The sequence below is a fragment of the Nicotiana tabacum genome, chromosome 16 (genome assembly GCF_000715075.1).
Source record: "Nicotiana tabacum cultivar K326 chromosome 16, ASM71507v2, whole genome shotgun sequence".
In the NCBI taxonomy this organism is placed as follows: Eukaryota; Viridiplantae; Streptophyta; class Magnoliopsida; order Solanales; family Solanaceae; genus Nicotiana; species Nicotiana tabacum.
Genome location: NC_134095.1, coordinates 49,801,060 through 49,812,848, shown reverse-complemented (window position 1 = coordinate 49,812,848; position 11,789 = coordinate 49,801,060).

Here is an 11,789-nt window from a genome sequence, read left to right as displayed (position 1 = left end):
CATATCATCTCGGCCACTGTGGGTAACATCATCAATATACACCAGCTGATCAGGTGGTAGTGCGTATATAACGCCGTAACCTTTTTCCATATCCCATATACATATATTTACATATGTACGTGTATATAACGCGATCTGGTCATGGGTCAATGCACATGTATAAATGAGTGAAATACATGAAAAATACGTAAAAATCTCAATATTCCTTCTGAATAAACTTTTCCAACTGCGTATTATTCTGAGACCCATGAACAGAAAATAATAATAATTTTCACGGGGAATCAAGAATATAGACACCCCTAATAATTCTATGAATAGAGTAATTTATGAAAGCTGTGTGTTTGCTCGTTTCTTTAGTATAATTTGGACCATGCCAAAAGAAAGAAGGGAGGGCCTTAACATACCTGTTTCTTGAATTATTTGAACGAATCTGCTTCTACGAAATATGAACGAAATTACATTTGAATTCCTTGAAATCTTGGACGAATTGTACTTCTTTGAACGTTTTTGATCTAAAGAATGGATTTAAACTTAAAACTTGTTCCAACGTAAGTGGCTTCTGTTCCTAGCTTTTGAAATTTCTAACGAAATTTTTTAAGGGGTTGAATTGTTTTGGACAAAATTGCTTCAAGTAATGATTTTGTTGTTGAAATGGAATGCTTCTGCTTTCAACGCCAAAGTAACGAAAATGAAGCCAAAGGCATTAAATGAGGCTAAAGACAGATTTGGATAAGTTTGTATAAGTCTTTCTAAAACTTTAAGTCATTATTAAGTAGACACCTAAAATTTTGACTACTTAGTCACTTTCTAGGCTTTGTGGCTTCTTGCCACATGGGGGGGGGGTTAATTTATTAATTATTTATCCACTTATTAGTTAACTGGGTAATGTTCTGTTACCCGATAATTAATCAATTACCCGCATAATTTAAAAATTATCACAAATTACTTAAAATTTTATTTTTTTAAATATTTCATATATACTTTATATATTATACTACCGTGGTTATATGATATCTTGCATGGTACTAGTTCATAATTATCCAGTATTATTGCTCGACCCGTATTTTATTCCAAATTGGCCACTTTCAACGAAACTCAATTTCTTTAATCGTGTACCCCTTTATCCTTCATAACCCTTATTTATCGCTTGTTATAAATAGAGTAAATACGTTAACGTCAAGATGATCTCATCCTCGAGTCTACGTCGGTTAACTGAAATGAAATTTTAACGTACAAAAACGTAAGATGTAACACATTTGCAGTGAGAATATAGTTACTTTCTATGGGTCAGCAAATACATCTAGCATGCTTTGCAATATATTGCAAATGAATTATCTTTTTATGAAATTCAAGTTCATATTATCTTATTCGAGGATCTATGTAACGGCCTGACCGATTGTTTTGAGCTTTTGCACTTCGCTCGCCAGTTCTTGGGCATGACTAGCCCCGTGTGGTATATTCTGACTTATGTGAATCATCAGTTTTGGTTTTTAGGGTAATCAGAACGAATTTGGAAGAACAGTTCTCAGTTTGAATCTTAAAATTTGAAAGGGGTTGACCAAGTTTTGACTTGTTTGTATATGATCTCGGATCGGAGTATTTATGATTTGGTTAGCTCTGTTAGGTGATTTGGGACTTAGGAGCATGATCAGAATGTATTTTGGAGGTCCGTGGAAGGTTTAGGCTTGAATTGACGAAATTAGAATTTTTGCGTTTTCCGGTTGATAGGTGAGATTTTGATTTGGGGGTCGGAATGGAATTCCCAAAGTTGTAGTAGGTCCGTTGTGACATTTTTGAAGTGTGTGCAAAATTTCAGGTTATTCAGAAGAGGTTTGATAGACTTTTTGATCGAAAGCGAAATTTGGATGTTTTTGGAATTCTTAAGCTTGAATCCGATGTGATCTTGGTGTTTTTATGTTATTTTGAGCGTTCTGAAGGTTGGAACAAGTTTGAATGATTTTATGGGATATGTTGACATGTTTGGTTGAGGTCCCGAGGGCCTCGGGTGAGTTTCAGGTAGTTAACGGACCAGTCTTTGGTTTTGAGTGTTGGCAAATTTTGTTGGTTTGTGTTGCAGAAGGTTTGTTCATCGCGTTCGTGGAAGGGCTTTGCGTTCGCGAAGAGTGTTCTCTGAGATGGCAAATTTTGTTCTTCACGTTCGTGAATGTGTAGACGCGAACGCGAAGGGTGAGCTGAGTATTCATCGCGTTCGCGATGAGGCTGTCGCGTTCGCGATGGCTGAGCTAGTAAAGGTCCGTGTTCACGAGTGGTTCATCGTGATCGCATAGAAGGATTTCTGGGTCTGAGGCAATTGTGTTTCGCGAACATGAGGGAGCTACCGCGTTCGCGAAGGGTTAAACCTGGGCAGTCAGTTTATATTTTAAAAAGGAGGGTTTAAGTCCAATATCACAAAAACCATTGGAGAGCTCGAGAGAAGGTGAAATTTGAGGAGATTTTCAGTGAAGCAATTGGGGTAAGTATTCTTCATTCATATTTGGTTTAATTCCATGATTTAGTCTTGAATTTCATCATTTAATTTGAGAAATTTGAGTGCAAATTGGGGAAAAATGGAAGAAAAGTTTGAGAATTCTTTTGGGGATTTGAATGGGCAATTGAGGTCGAGTTTTGACGAATTTGATATGGGTAAACTCGTAAGAGGATGGAGATTCTATTGATGTGATTTTTATTGGATTTCGAGACATGGGTCCGAGGGCCGGGTTTGAGCAATTTCAAGATTTTTGATGTAAGTTAGATATTTTTGAGTGGGCTTTGTTCCCTTAGCATATTTTAATGGTTATGTACTGATTTTGGTTAGATTTGGAGCATCCGGAGGTCGATTTGAGAGGGAAAAGACACCGCGGTCTAGAGTTTGGATCAGATAGAGGTAAGTAATGATTGTAAATGTCTGTCTTGAGGGTATGAAACCTCAGATTTCACATCGTTGTGCTATTTCGAGGTGACGCACATGCTAGATGGCGAGCGTGGGGTCGTGCACTGTTGGGGATTGTGACTTAGTCCATCCCGAATAACTATTTTACTGCGTATTTAATTGAAAACTATTTGCTATCACCATGTTTTGGGCTGAATGCCATATTTGGGCCTCGTGCCAACTGTTTGGACCCTTAGGGGATTTTTACTGCTATTTCCTTACTGTTTTGAATTTATATCTGTACTCAGCCATGCTATATTATACTATTTTTCATAACTCAACCATGTTTACCATGTTTTAACACTTTAAATGATATTTTGGGCTGAGCATCATATTTTACTATTGCCCGAGTGGCTTGAGAGATTTCTGATTGAGTAGGGCCGAGGGCCTGTGTTACACCCCATATTTTCGTACATGAAAATACGCCATAAATAAATTAATAAGAACCCAGAAGTGAGATGTCACATCTCGCAGTATTACATTAAGGTGATGTCATGTTTCGCAGTATTAAGTTACGATGATGTTGCACCATGAAGTATTGTACATTAAAATTTCATTTTCAGTTAACCGATGTAAGACTCAGGGATGACATCATCTTAACGTTAACGTACTTACACTATTTATAGCAAGCAATAAATAAGTGTTATGAAGGATAAAGGGGTACACGGATTAAAGAAAACGAGTTTCGTTGAAAGTGGATAATTTGGAATAAAATACGAGTCGAGCGATAATACCCGATAATTATGAACTAGTACCATGCAGGGTACCATGTTACCACGGTAGTATAATATATAAAGTATATATGAAGTATTTTTGAAAATAAATAGAATTTTAAGTAATTTGTGGTAATTTTTAAATTATGCGGATAATTTATTAATTACCGGATAACGGGACATTACCCGGTTAACTAATAAGTGAATTTTTTTTATAAAATATACCCAAAATAAAAATATGTCACAAATCCACCATGGCAAAAAATGACTCATTAGTCATTATTTCCATGTGGCTAGCTATGAAAATGTAACTAAAAGGCAAGACTTAAAGATAAGTCTCACCAAATAGTGCTTACGTATAAGCATTTTTCCTTGGTCCATTATGTTATGTATCAATTCCTTAGTTGAAGATTCAGAAGCCTTATTCCTTTGGCTCAAAGGAAACGTTGAAGCAGAATCAGATTTCGTTTATAAAGAAAGGCTTCATTCAAGAGCAATTTCGTCCAGAATTTCAACGTATTCAAAGCCAAGTTTCGTTTATACATTTTAAAGAAGCAAGAACAATTTCGTTCAAGAATTTCACAGAAACAGGTATGTTAAGGCTATCCCTTCTTTCTTTTGGCATGATCCATACGATATGAACGAAATGTGCCAATGCACAAACTCCATAAGTGACTCTACTCATACAAGTAATAGAAATATCTATGCTCTTTAATTCCCATGTGTCATAATATCTTATTATCTGTTCATGGGTCTCAGAAAATACGAAAGTTGAAAAGATGTTACTTTATGATATTTCTCAAGAGGCAAAGTGGTCTTATGACCTTCCGAATGATTTTATTGACGTACTTTTCATGCATTGCATTCATGTGCATTGACCCATGACCAGATGGTGTTATATACGCGTATATATGTAAATATATGTATATGGGATATGGGAAAAGGTTATGGCGTTATATACACACCACCACCTGATCAATCGGTATATGATAATGATGTTGCCCACAGTGGCCGAAATATGATTCAAACGGCGTTATATACGCATATATATGTAAATATGATTCAAACGGCGTTATATACGCGTATATATGTATGTATATATGTATATGGGATATGGGAAAGGTTATGGCGTTATATACGCACTACCACCTGATCAGTAGGTATATGATGATAATTTTGCCTGCAGTGGCCGATATGATATAATGAGATGCCCTCAAAGGCTGATGATGTTATGAAACATGTACTTATGCACGACATGACATTCATACGCATACGCATGACGCTAAAAGTAATTTATGATTTACAAAGTTATTCAGACTTACAGGTTGAGTCATGTACTCTATATGTCTTCCATGTCTCTTATGTATTTATTTATGTGCCTTACATACTCAGTACATTATTCGTACTGACGTCCCTTTTGCTTGGGACGCTGCGTTTTATGCCCGCAGGTCCCGATAGACAGGTCGAGAGCCCTCCATGTAGGCTATCAGCTCAGTGGAAGATGTTGGTGCGCTCCATTTTATTCGAAGTTGCTTGTTTGGTTAGTATGAGTTAGACATATATTGTTTGGTATGGCGGGACTCTGTCTCGACCTTTATGATATTTATGTTTATTAGAGGCTTGTAGACATATGTCGTGTATGTGAAAGATTGTACGGCCTTGTCGGCCTATGTTTTGAGCTTATAAATGATTATGTTGGCCTATTAGGCTCGTATGTCACGTGTATATGATGATGTAATAAGAAAGATGCATTACGTTGGTATTCGGTTGAGTAAGGTACCGGGTGCCCGTTGCGGCCGATCGGTTTGGGTCGTGACAAAAGTGATATCAGAGCAGTTCTGTCCTAGGGAGTCTACAAGCCGTGTCTAGTAGAGTCTTTTTTATGGGTGTGTCGTGCACCACACTTATAAGCAGGAGGCTACAGGGCATTTAGGATTGTTACTCTTTCTTCTTACTCTAGATCGTGTGGTAGAGCTCACTTATAAGAAGTCAAATTTCGAAATTCTATATTATTCGTAATAAGACGATACCTACATCCGGAAAGACGGTTGGAAAGAGAGATAGTTATGGGAGAGCTGAGTCAGAGGAATTCGATTTTTGTATGATGCCTACGATAAGTAAATATGAGATCTTTAGAGTTCATGGGTGTACTGAAAGGTGTAAGCTTTCTGATAAGAATCCTTAAGGCAAGAATGCCTATCCATCTTTATGGTGAAGGACAATGATAGATTAAGAAGATAAGTACAAGTTTCGGCAAGTAAAAGGAGCAAGGTGAAAAAGGGTACGAGGTACCTAGTTAATGAAGGTTAACAACGTTTATAATTGAGGCAGAGAAACATAAGCTTTTTGAGTTATATTCAATAGTAACAGAGGTATATACAATTGGTCGCACCCCTTCCAGATATGCCCTATGGGGGTAACAAAAGTAGTATAAGAAGATATGATGGATGAATTGTTTGCGTCAGTTGACATTTCCGAAGGATATTGCAAATATGCTAATAGATCTCCTTATGAGACACCAGATGGTGCACTCTGAAATAGTGCACTCAGATATGAGTACTACAAAGACATGCACTATAAGCCTTAAAGGGATAAATATTACTATAATGTGGCTCGCGTCCCTAATAAAGTGAGAACATTAAGCAACTTGAAGAGCCGATGAATCAAGCAAGGAGAGCTAAAAGCGAAAGAATGTTGTGTTGAAGTTTTCACAAGAAAAGGGATATGCAGAAATATTAGCGAGAGATGCGAAGAGAGTTAATAAAACATTATGAGTAAGATATGATACACGGATGATAATGGTAGTCAAAAACAAATGATGACAGTATTACAGAATTTACAGTCAAGTAAAGGGAAAGACAAAAGATGACAGGCATTGAGACAATGAAAGAATATAGGCCGCAAAGTCATATCCTCACTTCGAAAAATAAGTTCGCAACTCTGACACAATTACCAAAAGGAAAAGTTAGACCCCAGAGTAATAGAAGCCAAAATGGATTGGTAAACAAGATAAACTAAACATGAAATAGAGGCTGAGTGAGTTGATAAGAGTCGGTATCATATGAATTTCATATCGTATTCTGGCAATAATAGGACGGACAACAGAAGAAGGTTCATGAGAAATTCAGAGAATGTTCATTCAGGAAAACGCTTCCCTAAAGCAAGCAATGTGAGCAAAGTTAAGCTTAAGAGACTGTATGTGCCAGTTACACTAAGTGTCACCATCACGAGCGAGGGATTTTGTTATCCTTGGTACAAAAGGATTACCGCAAGGTGAGTAAGGGTCATTGATAATGTGAGAGGACGCCAACAATGAAGAGGAAAAACATCTATAGGCAGGTCGTCATAGCTCCAAGTCTTAGTACACCCCTAAAGGGAGGAATATAGAGTGATGTGACATTAAGTCAAAATTAAGTGATTCTAGTGACTATGAAATGGTAAAGGAAGAATGCGATAAATGAAAGAGGAATGAGATGACACTTATCCAAATCTTACAGATACACTACGATTCAAGAATATTGCGCAAGCACTATGTCAAGGAGAGGAAGTAAAGGTTCATGCCCGAGCTGTTATTAATAAATAAGGAGCCAGTGCGAGACGTAAGTAAGACAATGGAAATAACCCAAGAAAGATTACGAGGAACATTGACATAATAATGGGCCAACGAGTAGTTAGTAATTGATCAGGAAAGATCCCAGTTATGACTAAACACGGGGTTACAGATGAGACATCAGATCATGTAAGATAAATATAGTAGAACCCAACATGGAGAATTCAGCCTCAAAGAATATCATTATAATACTTGAGACATATTCAAACAAGAGTCGGGATAATTAAAGGTACTATATGAGTATTTTGGGGATAAAAGAAAGTTCCACTGGGAAGGTAGTCAAAATATCAGTTTAGAAGCAACCATACAAGCACAAGGGCATGAAAGTAAGCAACTACAGATGATTATAGACAAGTAAGGACATAAAAAAAAAAGAAGGTCCATAATAAGCTCATTGCTTTAGGAGAGTCAAGGGTTCTCCCTAAGTACTACAACAAAAGACTATCTGAGGAGATAAGAAAGAAGGCTTCAACCTAAGCACAACGACCTAAAGAGGAAATGGTCATGTGACAAAAGTCTCAAAACAACATTGTATGCACTCCCTAAGAAAGTGGCACCTACAGTGGCTAATGAACAGGGAGTAAAATCAGAAATGATATTCAGGATCATATGAGTTTTATGGAATTTCAATATATATGGGCACTAAGATAAGATAAGAGGGGAAAAGGGGAATTACTCGATCAATGATCCAAAGTTGGTTGTATTAAGAACTTACTTAAGGGTTTGGAGTTTTATATATGTAGCATATACAACCGTAGAAGGTTCTGGTATACGTTAAAAGAAATTTTTTTTTTGAGCCCAGGTCATAAACGAAGGATTAAATTGTTAAAGGATTGTATCATGCATATTCCTCAGCGCCCATGAAAGGTTAAACAGAATAAGTAATACTATGAATCACAGATCGGAAGATAGCTTAAGCCGACGTAAAGGCCGATCAGAAGAATGAGGAAAATAAACAGCCCAAGTAAATCAGAAGTTTGATTATTGGACCCAGAAAATAGAAATATCATGATCGAGAACATTGCAGGATCTCTCTTAAAGTCAGAGGTGCGAAATAAATAGAAGATATGATGTGAGTCTTTAAGGAAAGTAAGGCAAAGGTGAACAACATACGAGATACTCAAAGGCATCGTGAATAATCCATACTTCGGATAGAAGTCTATAAGCGCGGGGATTCAATATCCAGGAATGATAGCAACATCGTCAGTAGCAGATCTTCTAGCCTATGGTCTAGGTATCGAAAAGCCTGATTATGAGAGTAAAGGATAGTTAGAGACGATGTGATGTCTCTCTTGATGTTCCAGAACAACATAAGGAAATCTATGGTGCAAGCAAGTTGAAGGAAGGCCGCGGATAGAATAAATGGATATGTATAGGTCCCAAGCTAAAGTATAGTAGAGCGACAAAGTTTTAACGAAACATGAGTAAGGATGAGGAAAGGCAAGTGAAAGGGTGACGAGAACGGATAAGTCCTCGAGATTGAAACCCATGAAAACAAGAAAGCTAATGATTTCTCTAAGTTATAGAAAGTTCAGTATAGCCTGAATGAACTCAAAAGGAGTGTAAGACTAATAACATTCAGAAGAGATGGAATGCTGCCCTGTTAATAGAATGAGGGTGTAATTATTATAGAAAAAAATGACGTTTAGGCCTTTGATTGAGTAATGATCTGACGAATAAAAGAAAGTATCTCATGAATTGGACATGATTAAAATACCCACGCAAGGTAAATCACATTGGGATGCCGTGAGATACGGTTATAAAAGCAGGGTATCGCCCTAGGTGGATCAATCTAATCATTTCAGATGCTCTTCAATAAAACGTGAATCATAGCAACAATATTACATAAAAGGTTAAGTTATCAGGGGTGGATTATGGATCAAAATTGAGGTGAATCAACAATTGATGGGTAAAAGTTGAAAAGTACGATATGAGATTGGGCCATCAGTCTTAAGATCAACAGTAATGAAGAAGCGTTAAAGAATTTAGCTTTATGCATATAGATAAACACCCAGAGTAACCTGGAGTTCGGTAGCATACTTCAATAACGATGAATTGAAGTAAGAATTATGGTATAATATGACCTACTTAGATATAGTAAATCTAATGATGCCCAGAGGGACAACTTGACATAATTTTGTATATGTTCATAAAGTGAAGCCTAGAGATAAAAGATAGAGGAAATAGAAGAGAAGAGTTGTATAGGCGCATATACAAAGTTAGAGTCGTAAAAGTTGCATGATAGAAGGTAGCAACAATTACGAGATTAGAAAGATTCCGACTACAAGTTGTGGTGTGAGAAAGAGTCTTAAAAGGGGGACATGCCCTGGCCTTTGGACTTATTCACAGAACAGTTGCCTAGATGGCAAGAGGACTACTAAAGTATTCGCAAGAGTTATGGGATATGAGAACGATAAGTGGATCAATTAACATTCGAGGACGAATGTTCCAAAGGGGGGAATGATGTTACACCCCATATTTTCGTACATAAAAATACGCCATAAATAAATTAATAAGAACCCAGAAGTGAGATTTCACATCTCACAGTATTACATTAAGGTGATGTCACGTTTCGCAGTATTAAGTTACGACGACGTTGCACCATGAAGTATTGTACGTTAAAATTTCATTTTCAGTTAACCGATGTAAGACTCAGGGATGACATCATCTTGACATTAACGTACTTACGCTATTTATAGCAAGCAATAAATAAGTGTTATGAAGGATAAAAGGGTACACAGATTAAAGAAAACAAGTTTCGTTGAAAGAGGATAATTTGGAATAAAATACGGGTTGAGCGATAATACCCGATAATTATGAACTAGTACCATGCAGGGTACCATGTTACCATGGTAGTATAATATATAAAGTGTATATGAAGTATTTTTGAAAATAAATAGAATTTTAAGTAATTTGTGGTAATTTTTAAATTATGCAGATAATTGATTAATTACCGGATAACGGGACATTACCCGGTTAACTAATAAGTGAAATATTTTATAAAATATACCCAAAATAAAAATATGTCACAAATCCACCATGGCAAAAAATGACTCATTAGTCATTATTGCCATGTGGGTAGCTATGAAAATGTAACTAAAAGGCAAGACTTAAAGATAAGTCTCACCAAATAGTGCTTACGTATAAGCATTTTTCCTTGGTCCATTATGTTATGTATCAATTCCTTAGTTGAAGATTCAAAAGCCTTATTCCTTTGGCTCAAAGGAAACGTTGAAGCAGAATCAGATTTCGTTTATAAAGAAAGGCTTCATTCAAGAGCAATTTCGTCCAGAATTTCAACGAATTCAAAGCCAAGTTTTGTTTATATATTTTAAAGAAGCAAGAACAATTCCATTCAAGAATTTCACAGAAACAGGTATGTTAAGGCTATCCCTTCTTTCTTTTGGCATGATTCATACGATATGAACGAAACGTGCCAATGCACAAACTCCATAAGTGACTATACTCATAGAAGTAATAGAAATATCTATGCTCTTTAATTCCCATGTGTCATAATATTTTATCATCTGTTCATGGATCTCAGAAAAAAACGAAAGTTGAAAAGATGTTACTTTATGATATTTCTCAAGAGGCAAAGTGGTCTTATGACCTTCCGAATGATTTTATTGATGTACTCTTCATGTATTGCATTCATGTGCATTGACCCATGACCAGATGGCGTTATATACGCGTATATATGTAAATATATGTATATGGGATATGAGAAAAGGTTATGGCGTTATATACGCACCACCACCTGATCAGCTGGTATATGATGATGATGTTTGCCCGCAGTGGCCGATATGATATAATAAGATGCCCTCAGAGGCTGATGATGTTATGAAACATGTACCTATGCACGACATGACATTCATACGCATACGCATGACGCTAAAAGTAATTTATGATTTACAAAGTTATTCAGACTTACAAGTTGAGTCATGTACTCTATATGTCTTCCATGTCTCTTATGTATTTATTTATGTGACTTACATACTCAGTACATTATTCGTACTGACGTCCCTTTTGCCTGAGACGCTGCGTTTCATGCCCGCAGGTCCTGATAGATAGGTCGAGAGCCCTCCATGTAGGCTATCAGCTCAGCGGAGGATGTTGGTGCGCTCCATTTGCTTCGGAGTTGCTTGTTTGGTTAGTATGAGTTAGACGTATATTGTTTGGTATGGCGGGACTCTGTCTCGACCTTTATGATATTTATGTTTCTTAGAGGCTTGTAGACATATGTCGTGTATGTGAAAGATTGTACGGCCTTGTAGGCCTATGTTTTGAGATTATAAATGATTATGTTGGCCTATTAGGCTCGTATGTCACGTGTATATGATGATGTAATAAGAAAGATGCATTACGTTGGTATTAGGTTGAGTAAGGTACCGGGTGCCCGTTGCGGCCCATCAGTTTGGGTCGTGACAACCTATGTTGTGAGGATTATGGGATCGGGCTGCACGCCGCATCAGTGTTGTACTGATCATGATTATGAGGCCGAGGGCTTGAGTTGTACGCCACAAGGTGGCTTGATATG